We start from the raw sequence: 10,208 nt of genomic DNA, 5'->3' as shown, positions 1-10,208 counted from the left end.
GAAATCTGGCCCGAGACTAGCTTAGACGCAGCCTGGCATGAGAGGCGGCCACACCCTTCCCAGTTGTCCAGACCTCAGCCTTGGGCGCCCCACAGAGCAAGCATTGGTGGTGCCCCCCCATTCAACGGGACTCACCTGCTACAGGCACTTGCCCAGGGTTACAGGGAACCAGTGGCAGGGAAGGCGCTACCTGGCTCCTGGTCCAGAGTGCTTTCCTGTGTGCTGGGTGAACTGGTGGACTGGGTCGTGGGTGCACCCCCAGAGCCCAGTGTCTGGCCCCGTGGAGAGAGGGCAGGAGGGGGAGACACAGCTTATGTCCTCAGAGAGCCCCAGTGTCACGCTAAGCATCACTTACTGAGGTGCATTTTAAATGGCAGCATGAAAGGGGCACCTGGGTGGCTCAGTCGGTTAAGCATCGGACTTCGGCTCAGGTCATGATCTCACGGTTTGTGAGTTCGAGCTCCACGTCAAGCTCTGTGCTGACAGTTCAGAGCCTGGAGCCTACTTCAAATTCTGTGTCTCCCTCTCTCTCTCTCTTCCCCTCCCCTGCTTGTGCTCTGTCTCTCTCTCTCTTAAAAAGAAATAAACATTAAAAAAAAATTAAATGGCAGCATGAAAAATGAATAAAGAATGGATGTGTGCCCTTCACCTTAAACTCTGCCTTTCGGATATCGGTCTTACGCTCATTTAATCGTTGATTCATTTATCAAACATTACCTAGGATGCCATGCTCCAGCCACTGCTTTGCGCTTAAGATGTAATGTAGTGGGAGAGACAGACAATGGTTTCAGTATGTGAGGGACCCAGGGTGGCTTCCCAGAGGCAGTGACATTGGAGCTGGGTGTTGGAGGAGTAGGATTGTTGCAGGGAGAGGTGCAGGCATTCAGGACAGAAGGAGTGTGTCCAGAGACACTGGGGTGAGGCTGGGGAGTGTTCGGAGAACGCGAGGAGCCTGCTTTGGCTCTCAGGTGAGAGGGTGTGCATGAGTAAGAGGTGAGGCCAGTGAGGGAGGCCTTGAATGTTGAACTTTATTGTGCAGGCAAGAGAGAGGCGATCAAGGGTCTGACTTTCACTCCGTTAATCAAAATTAACTGAACATCTACTATGGACTGACTGTGCTAGATCTTGGAGACATGGCAGAAAACAAAACAGACAAAATCCTTGCCCTCAGGCAGTCCTTGTCTAGGAAAGGAAAGAGATGAGAAACAAACCAGTAACATCCATGGTGGCGATAATGTACCATGGAGAAGACAAAGTAGGGAAGTAGGGGGAGGGGGTGCCGGGTTTGAGGTGAGTTTCCAATTTTGTCGATCGATCCACGTATTTCTTTATTTTTAATGTTTATTTATTTTGAGAGGGAGAGAGAGAGAGAGAGAGCAGGGCAGGGGCAGAGAGAGAGGAAGAGAGAATCCCAAGCAGGCTCCATGCTGTCAGTGCAGAGGCCGACACGGGGCTCAATTCCACAAACCGTGAGACCGTGACCTGAGCCGAAACCAAGGGTCAAACGCTTAATGGACTGAGCCACCCAGGGACCCCTATTTTATTTATTTTATATTTATGTAACCTCCATACCCAACGTGGGGCTCAAACTCACAACCCTGAGATCAAGAGTTGCACACTCCGCCAACTGAGCCGGCCAGGCACTCTTGGTTTGATTGTCAAGGACGGCCTTGCTGAGAAGGTGGCATTTGGGAAAATATCTGAAGGAGGGGTGGGAGTGAGCCATATAGGTCTCTGGGGGAAGAGCATTCTGGGAAGAGGGTCCAGTGTAATGACCATGAGCACGGAGCATGCCCAGCGTGTCAGAGAAATAGTAAGCAGGTGTGGATGCCTGGAGGAAGATCTCAGAGGAGGAGAAGTCAGAGAAGTCAAGAGGAGGAGGCTTGTAAGTGACCACTTCCTGTGGCTTTTACTCTGACCCGGACGGAAGCCACAGGAGCAGATAAGGGACATGAGGAGAGCCATGATCCGTCTCTGGCTTTAACAGAATTGCTCCGTTTGCTGGGTGGAAAATACCCATCTTCTTCGACTCAGTGTAGTAACGTCACAATAAACCCACCGTAAATCAAAAATACCGTAAGTGGAAAAATGCATGTAATATACCTAGCCCACCGAACATCATAGCTTAGCCTGGCCGACCTTAAACGTGCTCAGAACACTTACACGAGCCGGCAGTCGGGCAAATCTAACGTGAAGCCTATTTTGTAATAAAGTGTTGACTGTGTCAGGGGATCTACTGAATGCTGTACAGACAGTGAGAAGCAGAATGGCTGTGTGGGCACAGGAAGGTTGTCTGTGCATAGGTTGTTCACCCTCTTGATTGCGTGGCTGGCGGGGTGCCGTGGCTGCCAGGACCCAGCATCACGAGAGAGGATCGCGCCTCAAATCGCCAGCCTGGGAAAAGATCCAAATTCGAAATCTGAAGTATGGTTTCCACTGAACGCATATCACTTTCACACCATCGGAGAGTCGAAAAATCATACACTGAACCATCCTAAGTCTGTGCCTGTAGACTGTGAAGGGGTTTGGAGAGGAAGCAGGGACGTCATTTAGGAAGTGATCGCAGTCATGTAGGTGGCTGGGCCAAAGGTATCCGGGTGACGGGGGTGACAAGTGGTCTTATTCTGCATATATTTTAAGGGTAGAGCCTATGGAGAGAGAGAGAGGGATCCGGGATGACTGGAGTCAAGGTTTTTGACCCGAACACCTGGAAAGGTGGTGTGACCTCTTGTAAAGGTGGGGAAAGAAGTGGAGGAGGGGTAGGTTGGGGGCGGGGCTAAATCAGGATTTGGGGTTTGGATCTGTTAATTTTGAGTTGCCCATTGGACACCCCCACGAGGAGGACAAGTGGGCCATTGCCCACGTGATCTGGATTTCCTGGGAGAAGTCCGAGCTGAGAGCGTTCTTGACGCATGGGCAGAGCTTGTAAGGAGCATGGAAGACGGCTGGAAGTGGTGGCTAGGAGAAACCTTGACCATCTGAACGATAGCAGGGCCTGTTGGCCTGGAGAGAAGAGTCAAAGGCATTCAAGAGACTTATTTTTTTTTTTTAATGTTTATTTATTTTTGAGAGAGAGGAGGAGAGTGCAAGTGGGGGAGGGGCAGAGAGAGAGGGAGACAGAGGATCCGAAGCGAGAGCACTGACAGCAGAGAGCCCAATGTGGGGCTCGAACCCACAAATTGTGAGATCATAACCTGAGCTGAAGTCAGAAACTTAACCGACTGAGCCACCCAGGGGCCCCAAGAGAGTTATTTCTTTTAAGTTTTTAAAGTTTTGTTTGTTTGTTTGTTTTTTTAGAGAGAGAGGGTGGAGCGCAGGAAGGGGCAGAGAGAGAAGGAGAGAGAGAATCCCAAGCAGGCTTTGCGATGACAGCACAGAGTCAGACTCGGGGCTCGATCCCATGACCTGAGCTGAAATTAACAGTCGGACGCTCAACCAACTGAGCCACCCAGGCGCCCCTTCAAGAGACTTATTTAATGTAACTATACTTTATTTCAATTATGAAAAGAATGTGTTTTTTGTAAAACACTAAAACAATCAGGGGCACCTGGCTGGCTCAGTCGGTAGAGCACGTGACTCTTGATCTCGGGGTTGTGAGTTCGAGCCCCATGCTGGATGTAGAGATTACTTTAAAAAACAAAATATTTTTTAAAAGCCATTAAAACGATGAGAGATATTACGAACGAGAAGCAACAGGTGCTGATGACTGAGCTCGTGCAGATGAGAGCAGAACTGGCTCCCGGAGGAGGAGCGGATCCAGGGGGCGGGGTGGGGTGGGGGTTCAGACCAGACACGTGTAAGCATTTAAGGTGCCCACTCCAACATCCGGGGACACATGCAGATAGTCGATGAAGAGTCCATGTGGAACACCAGCTGGAGACTAAGGAGGCAGGAGCCGGCTGGCTTGGGGTAGAGATGTGGGACACAGTGCCTCCGTGTGTCTGTGCGTGTCTATGGCATAAGAAACAGGAGCTGAATTTGGAACTGGAATGTTCCCTGACAGGTGAGGGATGGGCAGAGACAGGGGAGCCAGAAACATGGCAGGGACTGAAATAGAAACTGCTGCACAAGATGCCATGGGTCCCCAGAGCAGCCAACTCCCTGGGGTCAGGGACAACTTCCCAGACGTGGGGCATTTGAATTGGGGCTTAACAGGATGAGTAGGAGGTGGCCAGGTGGAGAATGGGGGAGAGGCATTCTGGGCCAAGGACAGGGATAGTGAGAGCAGGGCTTATTCCCCGTGGGAACCAGGCAGTCCCCATAACACATCACTCCCACCCCATTCCTTAATGTGGATGGATAATCGATGGGCATTCAGTCCAGACCAACGCGTGTAAAGCCCTTTTCCACTTTAGTCAAAGAAGCATCTCTGTGGCATTCTGCACCCTACTTGTTCAGGGCAGTGAGTTTCTCTATTGCCCTTGGGGGAAGAATCCTGATACCCCGATATAGATTTCTATTTTCTTTGTAGTCCACCCCTGTGTCACCTGTTGGAGGCCACCTTCCCTTGATGAAGTCACGATGCCCACTGGGCACGCTCCTCTCAGAACTTTGCACTTGGCTTAGTTCCCCAGGCCTGGGACACCCTCCTCCTCTTTTCCTTCCTCCTCCCCGTGCACCTGGCCCTTGACTTTCACTCTTTCCCTCCTAGATATCACCTTCTCTAAGAATTTGTCCTGACTGCCCAAGAATGAGGGCTGGGCTCCCGTGTGGTCCCCCAAAGACCTGTATTTATCCTGACTGTAGCACGTATTGCCCTGTGTGTGGCTATGGTCTGTGTCAGGTGTCTGTTCCTTCATTAGATGGGGACATAGAAGGGGAAGGAACCAGTTCACATTCTTGTGGACTCCTGGAGGCTGGCACCAAAACTGTGTTTGTGGAATGAGTGATACATGTTTGCACGCCTGAATGAGTGGTGTTCCTATAAAGGAGCACCGAGGGAAAGGCTGGGCATTTGGGGGTTCCCCAAGCCCCTGGGGGCAGTTTGGAGTTTCCATCCCACAGGCTGGGCAGGGTGGGGTTGGGCCCCTTGCCCGCCAGATCCTTGTGATTGGGAACTGCTGCCACCTGCTGGGCAAGGCTGGTGCTGCTTTACTGCCACCATCGCGGCTTGAGCACCTGTGTGCCCAGGTTGGGGTGATGACAGTCACCACCTGTCCTCCAGAAGCTCTCGGGCTGGTGGGAGAGACACTTTGAAAGTGACAAGACAATAATGTGGAAGTGCAGGGGCTGGAGGGGGATGAGGAGGCCGCTGGTGTAGAATTCAGAAGCAGAACCGTCCCTGGGGCAGAGCCCATGACAGGTGCAGAGCAGGAAGGGGCAGCTGACCTGGAGGGAGCATAGGGAGCGTGTTGTTGTTGTTGCTGTTGCTGTTGTTGTTGTTGTTGTTGTTGTTTTGTTGTTGATGTTCTCCCTTTGTTGCTTTTCTTTCGCTTAATGGCAGACTTACTCTCTCTCCTTTCCTGGGAAATCTGGCCCTGGCCCATTACGGTACAAGCATTGACCATTGTTCAAGGTACCTTATTTAACCTTTACTGTGACCCTATCAGAGAGGTCCTCCATTTATTCCATTTCGCAGATGAGGACGATGAGGCGCAGGGAGGTAAGCCCAAACAAGATCACAAAGTTTGGGTGACATGGCTTGTACCAGCTGTTTTGACCATACAGCCCAGCCCCCCTGGCCAGCTGGCAGTCTCCTTCCCATTTCCATCCTCCAGCACCCCAGCCCACCGTCGACCATTTTCCAGCTCAGCCCCAAGCCCTGAGCTCAGCCCTCCTGGGGAAGCAGGGGAGGAGGGAGATTGGGTGATGGGCAGCTGGGGAATGGGTCCCACTGCTCAGCGTGTGATTTGAGGTAGGGCTTTGCGATGGGATTCATTATATGCCTGAATATAAGGTTGTTCCCTCCTTTTCCCAATGAGAATATTTAAAAGAACTTTGGCCCAATATTCTAGTTTAAACATTTAGGGGATGCATATGAAATAAATGACTTCCTGGTTATACTTAGCGAAAATATTTAAAGTGTAACTATCTTAAAATCACATATTTAAAAAAATTTTTTTTAAAGTTTACTTATTTATTTTGAGAGAGAGAGAGCATGAGCGAAGGAGGGGCAGAGGGAGAGGGAGAGGGAGAATCCCAAGCAGCCTCTACACTGTCATCACAGAGCCCAATGGGGGCTCCATCCCATAAACAGTGAGATCACGACCTGAGTTGTAATCAAGAATCGGATGTTCAACTGACTGAGCCACCCAAGCACCCCCAAATCACACATATATTTTTTAAGGATTATGCTTTTTTTTTTTCATTTTTATTTATTTGAGAGAGAGAGTATGTGTGAGTGGGGAGAGGGGCTCGCTATGTATGAGCCTGACGTGGGGCTCCATCTCACGACCCTGGAATCCTGACCTGAGCTGAAATCAAGAGTCAGATACTCAACCGACTGAGCCACACAGGTGCCCCTTAAATCACGTATTTTTAAGAATAACTTAAATGGGGCTGGGGCAGGGAGGTACTTTGAGATTATGACACATCCTTTCCTTTACTCCACTTTCAGCCATTGGGTTCGGCACCCACCGATGTTTCTTGCCCGAGTTAGTTATTACTACAATGATCTGCAAATGGTGATTTTCTTTTCTTTTCCTTTTTCCTTTCCTTTCCTTTCCTTTCCTTTCCTTTCCTTTCCTTTCCTTTCCTTTCCTTTCCTTTCCTTTCCTTTCCTTCCTTTCCTTCTTTCCTTCCTTCCTTCCTTCCTTCCTTCCTTCCTTCCTTCCTTCCTTTCTCTCTCTCTCTCTTTCTTTCTAAGATTTCTTGGGGCGCTTGGGTGGCTCAGTCAGTTAAGCGTCATACTTCGGCTCAGGTCATGATCTTGTGGTTCATGGCGTCGGGCTCCGTGCTGACAGCTGCTTCAGATTCTGATCTCCCGCTCTCTCTGCCCCTCCCTCACCCATGCTGTCTCTGTCTCTCCCAAAATAAATAAACTTTAAAAAGAAAAAGTTTACCCTTAGACCTAAATTCCAGGCCACAGGCATAGGCTCATCCTAGCTTCCCCCCGTTCCATATTTTACCTCCTTTCTCCAATTGTCTTCAATACACTTCAAAATCTGGCCAGTGTCCCTGTGTGCAGCGAATCCCCTTAAACAACCGGGCTTCCCTGGACTTGGATGCTCTCCTGTGCGCTTGGCTCCTGTGGGGCTACCTCCCAACCCTCAACTCCAATGTCATCCTCGTGCATGGCTCCTGGCTGCCCCTGGGCTACCAAAAGTGTCTAAGAGCTTTATAGTTACTCCTTTATTCATTCATTCCACAAATACTTACTGAGCACCTACTACGTTCTAGGCATGTTTCCAGGGGGTGGGCATAAAATAGGAAGACAGACAAAACTCCCTGACCTCACGGAGCTCACATTCTAGTGAAGGCAGACGGACAACAAGCAGGTGAATGGGTACACCGCATGGTAAGGAGCGCTGTGGAGAAAAAGAAAAGCAGGGCAAGAGAACAAGAAGGCCCCGGAAACTGCTATTTTAATTTTTTTATTCACTTATTTTTTTTAATGTTTATTTATTTTTGAGAGAGACGGCGTGTACACACGAGCAGGGGAGGGGCAGAGAGAGAGGGAGAGACATAATCCCGAACAGGCTCCATCCACACTGACAGCACAGAGCCTGACACGGGGCTTCGCTGCACGAACTGTGAGATGATGGCCTGAGCCGAAACTGAGAGTGAGACACTTAACCCACTGAGCCACCCAGGCGCCCTGCAAATTGCTGTTTTATATTATCCTGTGCTACGATAAGGAGATCTCAAATATGAACCTATCACTCGGATGAAAAAACCACCCTCACAATTTGGAATAATGTTTGCAGCAAGTGTCATTCGTGCGTTCAAAAAGCTCTGTATTTCCAAGCACAAGTGAGGATGATATGTTCGAGAAAACCGTGTTAGGGAACTCAGAGGAGATGCTCAGGATGGACACGTGATGTGAAGAGAGAAGCAGAGAGGCAAGTGAAGAGTTTGAATCAATGTTCACAAACCACAAGAGTGGGAAAATGATCGTTGTGGACTAAAGTTATTCTTGATTTTTTTTAATGTTTATTTTTGAGAGAGAGACAGAGCACAAGCAGGGAAGGGGCAGAGAGAGAGAGGGAGACACAGAATCTGAAGCAGGCTCCAGGCTCTGAGCTGTCAGCACAGAGCCCGACGTGGGGCTGGAACTCCTGAACAGTGAGATCATGACCTGAGCCAAAGTGGGACGCTTAACCCACTAAGCCGCCCAGGCACCCCAAGGAATCTTAAAAAAAAAAAAAAGGAAGAAAAGAAAATCACCATTTGGAGATCATCGTAGTAATAATTAATTCGGGCAAGAAACATCAGTGGGTGCTGAACCCAATGGCTGAAAGTGGGGTAAAGGAAAGGATGTGTCATAATCTCAAAGTACTTCCCTGCCCCAGTGCTTATTAATCATGGTCAAGTGATCAGCATTGATCCCACCAATCATGGTTCCAAATGATATTGGATTCATGAAAACACAGCATCCTTTCTGTGATATCTCTGCCCCATAATGGTAACAGTGGTCTAATCATAAGGAAGGCACGGACAGGGGCGCCTGGGTGGCGCAGTCGGTTAAGCGTCCGACTTCAGCCAGGTCACGATCTCGCGGTCCGTGAGTTCGAGCCCCGCGTCAGGCTCCGGGCTGATGGCTCGGAGCCTGGAGCCTGTTTCCGATTCTGTGTCTCCCTCTCACTCTGCCCCTCCCCCGTTCATGCTCTGTCTCTCTCTGTCCCAAAAATAAATAAACATTGGAAGGCACGGACAAACCCATATTGAGGGACAGTCTATAAAATAACTTCTCTGAAATCTTCAAAATGTCAAGGCCATGACATTCAAACAAAGGCTGCAAATCGTTTTAGACCGAGGGTGACCAGAGAGATGTGACGACTAGGTACAATGTTTGATACCCTATTAGATTTTTTTTTTTTACCCTAAAAGGATTTTTTTTTTTTTTTTGGACACTGAAGGGCAGTTTTGAAATTGTTTCCAAATAAAAAGTTAAAAGAAATGCCTTTCTCCTGGTTGACTCCTGCTGGCCTGCAGGATTCATTTTGAAGAAGCTTCTGCAGGACTTCCTGTGACCTCCTTTGTGCTCCCACTGTTCCCGGACCCCCTGACACTCTTTTCTGATTATATCTATGCTTCATCTCTGCTGGCCTTGGAGGTTCCTGAGACCAGGTCTCTGGGTCCTGTCTGGATCATGGCACACAGACGAACCTCTCAAAACACACTGAACCAATCTCCTCAACAAAAAGGGTGTATTTGGGAGTACATGTGAACCCCACTTCTCCACCTGGGACTCAACCAAAGAAATTGTTGGTCTGACTGTTGGAGGTGCACCTGACTCAGTGGCACCCATGAACAACCAGGAATCATGTCTGCAGGGGGGTTCCTGGAGGAAATACATTTAATTTTTTAAAATTAATTAAAGTTTGTTTATTTTGAGAGAGAGAGAGCACGTGCGTGCTTGAGTGGGAGGGAGAGGAAGTGATGTGGGACTTGAACCCATGAACTGAGATCCTGACCTGAGCCGAAATCAAAAGGCTGACGCTTAACAGGCTGAGCCACCCAGGTGCCCCCTGGAGGAAATATTTATTATGCAGGACAGAGTTGAGGATCTAATCCCCTAGACATGACCTTGCTGAAGAGGCTTCTCAATGGGGAACACTCTCTCTCACGTCTGATGTCACTTGTGTGCTCAATGAGGGCACGGAGGTTGGCGGGGGCTGCCTGGATAACCCCAGCACAGCGGACCCCACCGCGCTCAAAGATTAGAATGTTGGGAACATACCGGAGGAACAGCGAGCAATATTATTGCCAGGAAGTATGGACATCCAAAGATGTTAGGACCCTGCCAGGAATGGTTAAACATTTTTCCTCCTGTTTTCTGCGGAGCTAAGATGGGTTATAGGTGGTTATAGATGCCATTCAAAGGATCAAGATGCCAACCTTTCAGGATGGGGGCCTGGGGTACCTGTGCCTGTCAGCATTGAAGCCGTCCTGTCCCTCAGACGTGGTTTGAGCGCCCCCTTGGGGTGAGGGACATGTGTGACTGCGGGAAGGGGCTGAGGAAGGTCTGGGCCTGGTGGGAGGGTTCCAGGATCAAGGAGGGGAGGCAGGGGCAAGCCAACAGGGGGCGGGGCCTGACTGGGAGTGCC

Source organism: Lynx canadensis, chromosome E3 (assembly GCF_007474595.2).
Source record: "Lynx canadensis isolate LIC74 chromosome E3, mLynCan4.pri.v2, whole genome shotgun sequence".
In the NCBI taxonomy this organism is placed as follows: Eukaryota; Metazoa; Chordata; class Mammalia; order Carnivora; family Felidae; genus Lynx; species Lynx canadensis.
This window is presented reverse-complemented; position numbering follows the sequence as displayed.